The sequence below is a fragment of the Pavona decussata genome, unplaced genomic scaffold (genome assembly GCF_977016875.1).
Source record: "Pavona decussata unplaced genomic scaffold, jaPavDecu1.1 SCAFFOLD_476, whole genome shotgun sequence".
Taxonomy (NCBI): Eukaryota; Metazoa; Cnidaria; class Anthozoa; order Scleractinia; family Agariciidae; genus Pavona; species Pavona decussata.
The window spans coordinates 338,894-355,000 of NW_028145812.1; the positions used below are offsets into that span (position 1 = coordinate 338,894).

The 16,107-nt window shown below is 37.1% G+C and overlaps 1 pseudogene; it reads left to right on the top strand.

The window, feature by feature from the left end:
• The first annotated feature begins 7,187 nt into the window (after positions 1-7,187).
• LOC146450234 (uncharacterized) overlaps positions 7,188-16,107 on the top strand; it is a 13,667-nt pseudogene continuing 4,747 nt past the window's right edge.

The window sequence follows — 16,107 nt, forward strand, 5'->3', positions numbered from 1 at the left end:
TTCACTTATCATGGAAAACTAAACGTGAACTGGGGCGAGTAAAAAAAGAAGCCACTACAGCTCGCCCCAACCCTCCCTCTGTTTTCTGAAACCGATAATAAATATGGCGGAGGAACGCATTCCCAGTGTAGTCTGCTGTCGAACAGTACACCAGATATCGATATTTCAATATAAAAATATAAAATATATATGCTGAAATTCAATACCAAAATGGAACCCCACTTTACGGCCATCAAATTGTTACAAATGACACAAGATTGTCGTACGAATGCTAAGCAGTGTATCATGAGATGTTGCTTGTTGAAAACAGGCTATTCAACATGTTGCACTTTGTTAAAGTGATGTATCAAATATATCAACGAGTTGCGTGTTGTTAAACAAAATAGAACCTGGTTCTATTTGGTTCAACAACGTGCACGTGCAATTTTGGTCCAATTGGGAGAACTAATATTCACTTTCTTTTTTTTCCCGTACGCCTGAGTCACTGACTGAAACATACATCTATCAATGTGCAATGTGTTGAGTGGCCAATAAAAACAATTGTCAATTTATAATGGAGCCAACAAGTCCAGACATCTCTTTAGTTGGGAGATCTCGGATTTCCTATCTTCCGCAAACGCCTGTCTCACTGACTGAAAACATACATCTATCAAGGTGCGACATGTTGAGCGGCGGTAACACACATCAGGGAATTAATTCACGATGGACCCAACAAGTTTAACCATCGCTCAACAATTGTTGAGAACGCTTTATAATGATGTCAGGGTCTGAGAAAATATATCCGTACCGACGAAGTCCAAAACACTGGAAGTGGAACCCAGTAAGGAATGTCATATGTTATTCCAATATATACACATATCAAATCTCTTGCCTGAAAGAGCACAAGCTTTTTCCGTCTTTTATGCCAAGGCATGTGCTCTTGCAGAGTATTATAAAATCACAGGAAGAAATGTCCGGGAGGAGGAGGAGAGGGGGGGGGGGGGGGGGGGTGTCATTTATATTAGTGACGGAAAGGGGCGAAGCCCATTTAGGAGTTTCAAATAAGAGGTTATGAACTTTTTGGGGTAAGAAATTTCCTAGAGGGCTTTTATTGCTTGGGGGAGGGAGGGGTGAACAACTTTTCGCAAGAACTTTCCTAACGGTTTTTATGCCATCAACATACTTTTTTGGGGGGAGGGGAGGGGAGGGGAGTTGCAGATTGGGTCGCTGGACGTTTTTGGCATCAGCTTTCAGTTTTAGCCTAATGAGACTTTGTTGTGTCCAAAATCTGGGCCTAATAAAAAAAAACCCCTTGCTGGACTTATATACTCAGAGAACTCTGCTGCCTCTACCCTAATCCCTTCCCTTTCCCTTCCCGCCCAGCACTTACTTGGAGAAACTCAATTCTCTGTCGCGAACAATGGACAGGCTATAGCCTTTGTTCTTCAGGTGTCTATCAAGTAATGAAATAATCACTTCCAGGCTTTCAAGTTCGTAATATAAAATCTTCGCCTGGTTTGTTTTTAATTTCGGCATGTGTTAAGCTCATCCGGCTCGTAATTTTCGATTTCCTCGGCAATTCTCTCCCTTAAACACCACTTTTTCCAGACCGACAACCAAAATTCAATGCTTTTCTTTCCGTGATTTTGTTTTTAGAGCTGTTTTTCAGCTCCTGTATTGTGCATTGTTGTTGCAGTAGGCCATTGTTTCGCTCGCAAATTTTTTAGTGTATCCAAATATTGCGCCATCCAGGACTGGCATTTGATTGGCTACCTGTCAGTTTCTTTGATCATTGACCAATCAGAATGATGCACTGCCTTACCTGAAAACTGCACTTTCCTTAGCCAATAAGAACGAATAATTTTCCATGTATCTTGTTAATTCCTATTATGTGACGCTCGGGTGTATTTGGGATAGGCTAATGTCAACCCGGTTCCCAACAAATCTCACGATCAATGTCTTTTCTGTGACCTAGTGAAATTTGTTTCTTCCTTGATCGAACCCATTTTCGGGCTAGGTGTTCTCTTTTTCGGTAATCTTTCGGCATCAGGCGTTATCAACCAATAAACTTAGTGTCCTTCCCTCGCTGATATTACTAAAAACTGGGGTACTGCATCGGCTGAGCTCTCTTTACTGGGCAATAAAGACACACATGCCATATAGGTCAAAAAAGCCCATAGCCGCTTTAATTGTAATAAACAGAATCATATTTTAACTTGCGTACAAAACAAGTTTATCAAAAAAAACTTACTTTCACCACATTGGCTACATAAAAATATTCAGCCCAGTAAAGGCGAGGGCACAAAAAGGCCAAATAAAAGGACACAAGGACAAGGCGAGGGGAGGAGGTGGGAAAAACTTTCAACGTCCTTTCACACTGACGTAGCGAGGCAGAATGACACATAACTCCGCGTCCCCACGTGATCGACAATGCGCTTCATAGGGGGGTACAAAGGATTGCCCCCAAGCACTAACCCTGTCGTAAATTGATAATTACTCATTCTTGTCTAAAATTCATATTAATTAAATGATTAACACAACTTCTCGAGTAGGGACATTAAAACTCTATTTGTAAACAAATATTTCATTATTATTTATTTCAACAGGGTAAAACATGGCCTGAGAATTTTGAATATAGTTGTTAAAAACCTCAAGTTTTCTTTGTAAAAATAACAGCTTCAAATTTCGTAACACGAGAAAACTAATTCGAAGCTGGGGGGCAGATGTATCGTTAAAAAAGCGAAAAAGGATAGTTAGCAATTTTTGAAAAGCCAACAGCAGCTCGCATTTCGGGGAATAAGATTCCATACCCTAAACCTTTCTGTAGCCTAAATTTTCAGCTAAGGCATTGGAACAAATCAAACGCCATTAGCTTACACAAACATATCTTCAAAAGGTCACAAAACGATCCGACAAACAGATGAGACAAAATTTTTAGTATTTTTCTTTAATGTTCGCATTGGGTGATATAGACCACCCGCCTGAAAGGGTTTATTTACAAAAACATATATGTACAGCATTCAAACAGCTTCTTCTTTCAGCGAAGCTATACACGAGGTGATAAAAATCGTAATGTTGAGCACCACACTGAGCTATTTAAAAAATATAGGTACTTTATTAGCAAACTCATACACACTCCTTAGCGGTTTTCTGAATCGTTCTGCGCTAAAAGGTGAAAAAAAAAAAAAACTCTATTGCGACTGTAAAGGATTCGTTCATATTATACATATTAATAATTTAGTCTGGTAGATTGTCTATCTTCAACATGTTACTCATCTGTAGCTGAACGGGTCAGCTTATAATTTAGACGGGCAATTCGCCTGATTTTATCAGCCCTCTTACACGTCTATTTACATGTATCTCAGGACAAACTATCCCTCTAAGAGCAAGGACTCTGCAATAACAAAGTGCCCAATCTCGTACCCAGAGTCCTCAGGCCCTTTGGCCAGCAGTTGGTAGCCTGGAAAGACTGGAGAATTCGGATTTTTTTTTTTTTTTTTTTTTTTTTTTGATTGGCTGCATCATAACGGCTTACATTGTTTTACCGCAGCATTCTTGCTTTAACGAAATATAGGTTCCCCAGTCTCTCTCCTGGTGACCAAGCGCTGACCAAAAAGCTTAAGGACTGTGGGTACGAAATTGCCAAGCGCCGTGTTCACACTTAGAGGGATAATTTTTCGGACGGAAGCGGCGATTGCAGAGAGAAAAGGTAGGGAAAGACATGAATAGAGTCTAAAAGTGGTCTAGTCTTGTCTCGTTTTTAATCCTTCCTTAAATTTGGCGCTTCCCGACCTTGTTATCTACAAGTTCAATTCCTGGAATAGAGCGGTTTTCAATTGAGCATCGAAAGTAACTTCGCGTTTGCTTTGGTTTTTCTTCATCACGCTCTGTAATTGGTTATAAAAACTCGCGTCAACTTTTTCAGCCAATGAGAAGCAAGACCAAAACCAATCGTGCCTTACTCGCGCGCGTTTTCCCGCGCTTGGCGTCGGTTACGTGCATTTGCTTCGAATTCTGATTAATTCATTGCACTGTTTACGTCTTTTGTGATTGGCCAAAGTAATTGCTTTGCTTTTCGTTTTAGGACACTCAATTTAAAAACGCTTCAATTTAAACCTTTAAGCCCTAACAGTGATCAGCATTAAATTTCTCCTTATAATATCAATGCTTATTTAAAGCCTGAGGTCATGAGATTTAAGGACATGATCACCCAAGGTGAATTTTCTTGATATGTTAATAACTTTTCCCCAGTACTTTTATAAGAAAAGTATGGGGACAAGATAAGACAATTTGTTCTTTGATAGAAGGGGTTAAAGGGTTAATGAAATGTTTTTTACTACTACGTTAATGCTCGGCCCCATTAGCACTTGTGCTATAAACACTGCCGAGGATAAATAAAGGTTATTTATTTATTTATTTATTTTTTAATTTTATTTATTTTACTACTTAGTTTAGAAACAAGTCGAATTAGACGACGAACTCGTCTCAAATGTATTTGGTCTTTCAGCATTGTGTCCCACGAACCATGAGCCTTGAAGCCGAACTGGCCATTTTTACGAGAAAGCCATTTTACAACATGTTACAACAAGCACAAAAATTCATGTTATTAAATTTCAATATGGTAATCCAAATCTTAAAAATTCTAACATCACAACAAGGATGTACGAAAACGCAATTGAAGCTTGTTAAAAGAGGGACATTCTAAAACCATCTCTCAGTTAATTTTGTCACTTAATGAATTTATGACAAAAAAAAAAGGGAGAATAAATCTGTGAATTTGTAACCTTTAGTTTACCAAATTCCTGCCAGACGGGAATTCCGTTTTGAGATGAGCTTTTCATCTTGTATATAAATTCAGCAATAAACTTCTCACTTTTTCTAACCTACCTCTTTGCAAACTGACTAAACTGTTACGACTATTAATTCATAACACGCTCTATTAAGGATAAACTTGAAGCTGCTCCTAATGTCTTGCCAGATCCAGCGCCTGTTATACCCAGCTCTATCCTTTTGGTTTTCACTTACTATGGAAGACTGAACGTGAACTAGGGCGAGTAAGAAAGGAAGCCACTTTAACCCGCCCCAACCCTCCCTCTGTTTTCTAAAACCAATAATAAAGATGACAGAAGAACGAATTTCCACTGGGTCCCACTGTCGAACGGTACACAAGATACCAATAACTCAATATAAAAAAAAAAAAAAAAAGATATATAAGCTGAAATTCAAAACCGCAATGGAACCCCATTTTACGGCCACCAAATTAAGCCAATGACAGAAGGTTGTCAAAAGAATGCTGAGCATGACATGTTGTTTGTTGAAAACAGGCAAGGCCATTCATCATGTTGCACGTTTTTGAGCGGAAAAAGGTTACAACGTGCAACGTTTCTCCTCTTCTCCTTCTGGAAGAGCTCACACTTTCTTTCCTTTTCTTCCGAGTACGCCTCTGTCACTGAATGAAAAGACACATCTATCAATGTGCAATGTCTTGAGAGGCCAATGAAAACAAATAGCAATTTATCATGCAAACCTCTAAAAGGTACCTTGAAAAACTGTAATTTTTTTGATAAAAACGTTACAAGACTTGTTTACTTGGATGGCTTTGTTTTGTACAGAATAAAAGAATTGGCGCTAAAATATGCTTTAAAATTTCTAAAGAGCATTAAGCTTGGCAACGTGTCAAACAAGCCAAAGAGAAGATAAACGCGGGTGTCTCTAAGCAGCATTGTATTCTTTAATTACCATTTATAAACAATATTCAGCAGGCACTTATAATTAAACGGGATCTGTCTGAATGAAAGCAAAGTATTTCAAAAATAAAAGCGACGGCCATAAAATGTCGATTCCAGGATAGCTTATTTCAAAATAATGAAAAATTGAACACCTTTCTTTTTTTTTTTTCATTCTTTTTGTAGTCTTTCTTCGTTTTTTTTCTTAATTTTTTATACACAAAATTCGAAAATAGCCACAACCGTCGCCTTTGTGTGACACAAGTTCATTAACAAATGACAAGTTCCTGTCTTCATTTGAACTAATCGCCTTTCCATCCGCTAAACTGATTGAAAGGAATAGCGTCCTGGTTAAAAAAAGTCGAAATTCTACTGGACAAGCTATAAATTCTCTGGCATTCTCCAATAAAGATCAACGTTTGTAGCCGACGAGTTGTCATAGCAACCGCGATAGAAAAGAAGGGGAATCATTGATTCCAACCTTAGAATTTGTATTTTTCAAACGATGTTTTCTTTAAATGGTTGTTGTTTCCATTTCCTCAAATTCTTCTTCTTCTTCGTCTTCTTCTTCTTTGTCTCCATCCTTTGTTTGTTCAAAAAATTCCGCGTACTGACAGAATTGACAACTTTCATTTATTGGGAGAACACAGCATGAACGTTTTGTGGTTTACAAAAGAGGGTCAAATTTTCAAGGAAAGCACGTTTGAAAATTCATTCAACAACGAAAGCCAGACGACGGTTTGCAGCATTCTATTGGCGGAAGGTTAGAAATAGAAGTAAAGTGTTTTGAATATCGGTTCTCATGCGGTAAACTTACATTACATTCTGATGAGAAACTAGAAAAGCTGGGTTCAGATGCATCTACCAAAAAACGGAGGAGTCTTTCAACAGGTGAAAAAACTTTCACGTCAAGTACACGTTCGTTTTGTCGTTTTAATTAGACCAATTTTGTTTTGACCCAAAGAAATAATTTCTAAGCTGTATTGTATAGACGAACTAGCGCGCTTTAAAATTACCACACTCGTCATGTTTGTTTTTAAAGTGCAGCCTTCAATTACCTTAGATAACAATGATAGCCATAAAAGGATGACGTAAATATAGTGTTTCAAATAGTGATTTTTTGTTTCCCTTTCTAATTTTCTTCTTTTTCTCTTAACTTTTCTTTGTAAAACAAATTCGAAAACAGAGACAGCTGTCTTCCTTCCAACATCCAAAAAACGTGTTTAAATAGTTTCCTTTAGTAAGATAATGGCAACTTCCTGTTTTCAACTGACGAGGGAACTGTCTGGATGCGCACTGATCGCATTTCCATTGGCTTAAAATGACAGATGCGATATTCAAATAAACCTACGCTAAAACTCTACTGGTACTGAGAACAATAAGTTGCTATCAACAAGCTATCTGTTTTCATTCTCCTTTTAAAAATCAACATTTGTAGCTGACGAGTTGTCGGTGCAACTACGATTGAAACAAAAGGAAATCATGGATTCCAGGAACCAGCTTTACGTTTTTCTAACGATCTTATATTTGAGAGTTGTTTTCGCCTGCTTAGATGGTAAGTGCTTTTTCCTCAAATCCTTTGGCAGTTGTGTCTTGGTTCTGTTTCAGCTTCTTTCTTTCTTTCTTTTTTTTTTGAAACATTTCACGCATTGATAAAATGGACTCCAATTGCGTATTTGAGAGAAGAAAACGCAACATTGTTTACTGATATATCAGAGCCTTCATGGCTAAAAAAATCACGCTTTGGAAAGTAAGGAGTCGCGTAATATTTCAGTTTAGGATTTCCAATAATATACTCAATTTTTACTCACAATTCTGTTCAAATCGATATGGTTAAAAAATAAATAAATTCGTAATTATCTAGACTGGTATAGCAAGTTTTTATATCATCATTTCAAATCTGAGTTAGCAACAAAGGTTTGTTATTTATTTCATCTTCACCTTTTAACAAACTGGTTGTTGACATTATTAGCTGCTATAAAACTCACGCAATTTTCTACCCGTTGGAGATATTTTTCAGTACGTATGCATGTTCTACACATATTCCAGTTTTGTATTAAAAAGGAAACAGCTATATAAAGTTTAAATGCAAGGAAGATCCTCCCGGTTGCGTACTAACTGCGATGAGGATGTTTCCTGTATTTAATTTTTCATCCGCAGTTTAAAATATATGTTCCAAATATTCATATTCATCTAATAAAACTGACCCAAATATCGACGATAGAGCATCCTATCTTGAAGTTGTGATTGTTAGAAATGTTAAGTTGGCAATTTCCTGTTGTTAACCTAAATTTCGTAAGCAAGATCTGAACATATTTCAGTTTTACATTAAAAAAAAAAAGGAAACAGCTATTTAAAATGACGCAAGTATCGCCAATAGTGCATCCTTATTAATTAGAAACGTTAAGTTGGCAAATTCCTGCTGTTAACCTAAATTTCGCTCAAATGCGAACAGTTTAAAAATATTTTCCAAAATATTGAGGAATTCTCTTGACTGGTGGAAAAACTCATGACAGGCAATTGCTTATTTTCTCGTTTTCTTGACATTTTACCAATATTACCATTTTAGCAATATTACCAGTATTTTACCAATATTACAATAATTTGTTTCGCTGCTCCTTTTCGCACCCAAAGCCTAAATTAAAGGCTCACATTATTGCAGAGACGAACCTGGCATTCTTTAAAATTACTGAGGCAATTTCTTATCTCTTCACGTTGCAGACTTCAATTAATAAACAAGCTCAGTAAAAATTTCAATTGAGTACCGAGGACTTTTGACAGCTGGCTATCCATTGCAGCTGGATTTCAACAAAACGCAATCATTTTTGTTACGTTCTTATTGTTTTGCACTCCAAAGACTAAAATGTTTTAAACTTCCTGAATTTGATAGTCCATCTCACTTTCATAGCTTAAAAGGTATGAAAAATGGAAGACACGACCTCATGTTCCTTGGTTCTTTTCCGCTCAGGCAGGTTTCGCTTTGAACCTTTATTTACAAAAAGCAAATTAAAATAGTGGAATTGTAGACTTGGGTAGCTAACAAAGTTTTGCTACCAGTCAGTTTTTCGCGTATGGTTTAAATTTTGTCGCGCCATTCTTGTCGCCACTTGTGATCCTCAATGAATGTTGATCATACTCTAGTTTGTGGAATTTAGTGGCAGGATTTTACACTCCGTGTGAGCAAAATATAAAGGCACTACAGAGACGCCACATTTAATTAGGTCATCACGCGCGTAGGGCCAAGTTGTTTTTATTCATTTTATCATTCTATATGCAAAAAGCGCGAGTGGAATAATTGTTTTGTGTATATTATGGCAGCCAACAAATGTTGACCACGACGATTTAAAGGACGCTACGTTCCCGGTCATGATAAAATTCCTTAATAATAAGTGGAAGATATATTAACGTTATTTTGCATAACAACAGGGGCACCCAACGGTTTCGGAGGGACATATAATCATCTAAGAAAGTTGGTTTTAGTTGAAAGAATAGCTGACTTTTCCTTTGCCGAAGTGTTTTCCCAAACACCGGAGAAACGGTCCCTTGGTTTACACTGAAACATGTTTACATGGAGATAAGAGTATCGTTGTAAAGTGCAAAATAAGACAGGCTAGCATTATCAAAAAAAAAAAAAAAAAACAGCGAGAAAATATACGACCAGTTTCGACTGTGTTAGTTAACACAAATTTGTCTTGCATTAAAAAAAAATAAATAAATAAATAAATAAATAAATAAATAAATAAATACAAATAAAAAAATAATAAAAAATGGCTGTAAAACGATTTGAAATACAGCATTTGGGATTGGAAGTACACTTTTAATATTTTGCTGTGATCTCCTCGTCGGAAGCCTCTGATAGCACCTATGTTCACAATGTGTCAAATAAAAGTGCAAGAAAGACTAATGGATGAGGGGTTCGCTTCTAAATAAACCGCGGTGCAAGGTCGGTGGGGAGTGGAAATGGATATTTTGTTTTTTGATAAGGTAAGAGTTGATTGGCCACCGAAAAGAGTTTTAAGTGCTGACGTCTCGAGCGTTAGCTTTTCCAAATTGCCTTATATCAGCTTACCTGTCTAAACCTGAAAGAAATGAAGCTTGACAGTGTTACCAAAGGATAGAGCGTTTGAGAAACGCTGTCGAGTCACCGGCGGACGGCGAAATATTTCTGAATATTTTGTTAAAGCTTAAAGTTTTCTTTGGTTTTTATTTTTGAACAGTCTTAGGTTGCGAACTTAACTCCTGGGATAGTTTTTCATCTTTTTCTAATTTACGGTAAGGTGGGTATACCTACCCCGACACCTTAAGAGAAACGTGAGAGAATCTTGTCAAACAAAGCAGGACATTCCAGCGATTGACGTTTTAAGTTGTATTTTTTTTTAAACACATGTCTCGTTTGGTTTGACTAGGCAAGTATTTCAACACGTATTCTTTTTGAAAACGCCCAAGCACTGTGAAGACAAACTTTTTTTGATCCAGGTCCTTCCAAAAAAAAAACATTCTTTTCACCTTTTGTTTCACCAGTTTCAATTTAATTGGCATCTTTCAGGTGATTGTCGTGAACTGGCCTTCCCTTCTTTTTTTTCCTTTGCTGACAAGCGTCTGGTGAATGACGACATAACCACTGTCAGAGTCCGAGATATGGATGCTTGAGAACTGCGTTGTTACCATGACCCTAACTGCGTCAGTATTAATTTTAAAAATACAGCAAATGCCAAGGGAACATACAGATGCGACTTGAACAACGCCACTCATGTAGGACATGACAAGGAGTTGGTACACACAGATGGCTACTTATACCGTGGGGCAGATGTAAGTTCTTCTTCTTCTTCTTCTTCTTCTTCTTCTTCTTCTTCTTCTTCTTCTTCTTCTTCTTTTTTTCCGCTTATTACTTTCCAGGCTTTCGTACTTTGTCCTAGGGAAGTGGTCAAAAATACTACACTCGAACACTACTCAGCAAACCACAAAATAGATGGTGGTATTATTAATTAGATTGCTCCTGCTGAAGATTTGCAAATTATTACAAATTTTACTGAGCAACCATTATGCTTTATCTCTGTTAGATTTCCCATTCATCCTTTATTTTTAATATATATTTTTAGAGTGCTTGTGATAGGGCCCATTGCGATAACGGTGGTACCTGCCAATCTGGATTCACAGACAAAGGATATCGGTGTTTGTGTCCTCCTGGATTTATGTTTGCACACTGTAAACAGGGTAAGGAGCAAATATTCTCAATCATCTTGTATCGTTCGTCTGCAAATTTAACATGTTCTTTGTGGAAAATAGTAAATATTGGATAATTTACCATGCATTGAAGTGAAATGTCATCGCTAATTATTCGATTCCTTTTATAGCAGCTTCTATCTTAATACCTTTTTCTCACCATTTCCTTACTTTTCTGACGTACATACTAAAACCTTAAACAAATTCCGTCGAGCAGATTGCTACGTCTGAAGATCTAATTGTTGAAAGTCTTGTTGTTCCGTTGCTTTGAAAGTTAATGTTTCCTACAAATATATTAACTTTAACTGATACAAGACCAAAACACTCATAAACGCAAAAAAAAAAAAAAAAAAAAAAAGCAACTTAATACGGCAATAACGATCAAATGTAGTTAGCGTCGTTTTTTGACATAACTCACTAGTTTCGACAGCAGTAATTGGGGCGGTTTGGCCCATTGTACAAGCATAATGTTTCAAAAACCATTGCTGAAGCATAATTACAAGGTTTATTCACTTTTTGAAGAATCAAAGCCAATATCCGTTTTACCCTTTATTTTTTCAGTACCTTTCTTAGTACACGGAATTAGAATAATTGCAAGTTTTGCTTGCATATTATTCAATAGACTAGGCCTCAGTAGTGCAAAGAGCAAATAACGTTATCCAACGGATAGGTAATTATAGCTGGAGTACATTTTGTCCACTGGATGGCAATTTATTCACCATATAGACATATCCGCTCTTTCAACAACCTAGGCCTGGGAATTACCAGTAATATTTTCACTTGTCCACCTGCTCAGATAATAGACCTAATTTTCTGCTGCAGCCTGGCGAGCATTCTCCATTCTATCAGCTACATTCCACGATAGTGCACTTTTTGACTGTCTGACTCCTCATCTCAGATATAGATGAATGCATGACAGGAACACACAACTGCAGCAATGATGCCTTGTGTAATAACACCAAGGGAGGATTCAATTGCACATGCAATGCTGGATTTATAGGAGACGGAGAAAACTGTGCAGGTTAAGGTTTCATGATTTTTGGTTATTCCCTTGAGAGCTACGCTCTTTGTTTGGGGCTTTAGTTTCCGTGATGTTGTAGTAATTCTCAAGATATAATATTATACCCTAACGGAGTGGAAGTGAGCAAGGAGACATAAGCTTGATATTCTCTCAATAGGCTTCCTATACACTATTCTATCAATTAAGTCAGAAAGTGTTGAACATTATTTTTTTTTTTCTTTCAAATGCAATGTCGGAAGAAGAATAAGCATGGTGTAATTGAACATTTTTTTGATTACTCGCACACAATCATTGATTCCAAAAAGTGGTTCTTCTATATTTTCGGTCAAACTTTGATTAATTGTAATCACTATACCAATCTGCGACTTTGCGGAAAAGTCATTTAACGGAAAAATCTCTGGGGGCATTTCAAAGATATCTCGTTTAATGCAAAGCAGGATTTGTTTATCTGATCTGCGCTTCACTTTAACTGTTTTCAAACATAAATATCTTAAAATCAGAGACACTCATGAAGCTCAATATACATTTAGAATGTTTTGCTGCGAGGAGAGACCTTTCAACAGTAAATTAAAGAGAAAGTGCCAAGTTTTATTTTGCCAGAGATATTGGTTAAAAATGCAGGAAAAAACAAAATTGCCCAGTAAAAAATTGATTCATTATTTACTTTAAAACGCTCTTACAGATTTATTTTATTTCGCATGCAAGTTGTCTACATTGAGTAGTTTAAATCCCTAAGCTTTCGTCGTAAAGTGTCTCACTAGATTTCGAGATAACTGACAATCTCTAAAGTGAGAAGCTATGCGCTATCATTACTATGGTTATAGCTGTTGATTGGACAATGATAAAAAATTAACGTTGATCGCATGTTGAAATGCTGATATGGTATTTGGGAGATCGAAGTTTATCTTCTATGCGAGATTGTAATTTCACAACTTTAACCCTGAGTCCAGAAAAAAAAAACTGCTGCGAGCTTCCTTAACATTCCATTCATGTGTCAGATGGAAATTAGTCAAGGAGCAAGTTTAAAGTAAGTGTTGAGAGCCTGATTATCTCGCAATATTGCGAAATTGGCAGATGGTGTCTCGTTCAATTTTGTTTATTGAAACAATCACAAAAAATGTGTTTATTTGATCACCGAAGCACAATTGGGGCTACTAAAATAAGCTTAAAGCGCAACCAATAAAAATTATAAAAATGGCCCTTCCTAACCTTAACCTTCAGGGAGGTCTTGGCCAAGGTTAAAGAAGTGGAAAACCTTCCCACAGTACAACTGTCGATTATATCTTAGAAAAGCGGAAAGAATCTAAAATAGGCTCACATTGAACCTGGATTATAGAAATACGGCCAAGTTTATTGTAAATTAAATTCAGTACTAAAATTGGCCTGAAGGCAATAGGCTGCATAAAAACAATGTACAGCAACAAAATTTTTACGGGTTCAAACAATCTTGAATTTAACAGGGATCATTTTAAACATCAACATCCTTTTGTAAATTACGTAGTGGTGCAGTAACAGCAACAACGAATAATTAAGGCGACCGGCTGAACAGCACCCGCTATAAAGAGACAATACAAGACAAACAAGGGGATTTTAGAACTATATCATATGGAGAAGGAAGATTGAAACCCAAGGCTGATTCCACATACATTCATGATAAGCACTAATATTTTCTCCCATTACGTTTCGTAGATACAGACGAGTGTTCTACCAACTCTCACAGCTGTGATGTTAACGCTTTCTGCAGTAACATCGATGGATCGTACACGTGTGCATGTAATTCTGGGTATTGGGGCAATGGAAAAACTTGCACTGGTGAGTTATTTATAATATTTTCTATTCGATAAGGAGTATTATTTAAAGTGCCTATCACCCTTACACAGTTTTAATGAATTTCGAAAATTTATGCATGTCTAAGACGCTTTGCGAAGAAATAAATCGTATTCCATGTTTCGTTTTGTTTTTATCCGACAACAAAATCGCCCAAAATAGGCCGTTTTCCGCCATATTGAACACAAAAAGGAGCAGTTGAGAGACTGGGTTCTAACAAGCTTGTGACGTCGACCCGGTATCTCAGCCACAGGAGCATTTGCTCATTTGTCACTACATTCTCTGTACTGAACTTGGAATGTGCCAAAAAGGTATGTGGTAGGTGAATATGCTGCCTTCTCAGTTATGTAAAAGAGTATAGTTCTGCATGCTATACTGTTCGATAATGATGAAGCAAGGAAATGCAGAAAGAAATAGATCGATTTCATGAAACAAAACCGGGATAACCCGGAAAATCGTCAATATGCTCCAAGCACTTCACGAACGACGACTTCATGCGTAGGCTCGATTTCCGCCGCTATCGAGCTTACTTCATGCGTCGATTCCTGTTTATTGATGAAGTGAGTAACAAGCCAATTTTCTCAAGACTGAAAGGAGATGATATCGGTATTAATGTGACGCCAACTGCCTATGTGTATGTATGCTAAAACGGTGACCACAAGTCCAGGTGTACTAATTTGAACTAGTGCCAAACATCGCCGCGAACGAGCGCTAATAAACGTTCCCAAATTTTGTTTAAGCTTAAATGTGCAGCCAAAACAAACCTACTGAAATAGTAAACTTATTTTAATTTATAATTGGTCTAGACTCACAAGAATGCGAAGAGGCAAATGGAGTCTCTTTCTTCTGAGACTGCTGTGTGTCGGCGAGCGGATGAAGGGCCACAGTGACATGATAAAGCTAGTTCTTTTTCTTTCTCAATTCCACGTGTATAAATTTGGGAGTAGCCTTTCCAAGAAGAACAGATCATTCTTTTTAAAAAAGCTTTAGTCTTGAATTTGTCTGTGAAGAACGAGATTGTACTGTCACCGGACCGCGAACTGAAACAAACAAAATAGATCTAAATACAAGTAAAATGAAATGGTATAAGAACGTCAGCGGCTAAACAGAAACAAGAAGAGGTGGAATAAACAGGCGCTAAACGGAGAACTCTAAACCAAAATTGTCCTTTGCAATTAAAATACAAAACATCCTACAGTTAAGCACATGGTTTTGTTCTATGATTATCAAACAAATCCTTCAAATCGTCATGCCAACCCGCTGTAAACATACAAGAAGCTAAATTGATCAAAAGACTAAGATAGAAGCGCTAAACATGTAAGTAGGAGTTGTGTAGGCCTTTCATTCCTATTTTACGTGCTTGGTCGTCGCGTCAATCACGTAGCCAGGGTTGTAGTTAAATTCTGAATCATTTGAGTTGTAGCTTTGCTCGGATTCGGTGTTAGTGTTCGGCTTTTGGGCTAAAAAAATCGGCCAGAAACCACAAACAGCTCGCATAGAATTCACTCCGACGCACTAGATACAAGTCCGAGTCCAAAACCGTCACATATGGAGTTCCCCAAGGCTCAATATTAGGGCCCAAATTATTTTCAATTTTTGTTAACGGCCTCTCAGAAGCGATAACCAGTGGTGACTTATTTATGTTTGCTGATGATACCACAATCTTTACAATTGGCAAGAACATTGACAATATCATCTTGACACTACAATCTATATTGGACCAGGTGTATACCTGGTGTCACTCTAACAGATCAATAGCCCACGAATCGAAGTCTGAAGCCCTGATAATTTCGAGTCAGAACTTTATTGGCCCCTTGCCACGTTTGACATATGGTAACAGCACTATTGAGTACAAGCTATCATCTAAATGTCTTGGGTTAACAATAGACAACAAGCTGTCATGGCGAGAACACACCAAGAACGTTTGTAAGTCATTCAACAACAAAGTCGCAATCTTGAAAAGGATAAAGTTTTTACCGAAACCGATCTTGGAAACTAGTAAAATGAAATGGTATAGGAACGACAGCGGCTAAACAGAACAAGGAAAATAAGAATATTCTAAAATTCATCAGTTTTGCTAAAGCCTCCTGCAGCATCTCCAACAAATCTTTAGACTTCGAATGTTTTTAATATTTTGAATATTTTGAATGCTGACTTTTGAATATTTTTCTATTCTAGTTACATGTATCATTATTTATTTATTTATTTATTTATTTATTTATTTATTTATCCTTTGTTATTTAATATCTAGTGTGTATTAATTGATCATTTTAGATAGCGCAGGTCCACATCAGGACTTAATGTCTTGCCAATTCCCCAACCTGCTTTACC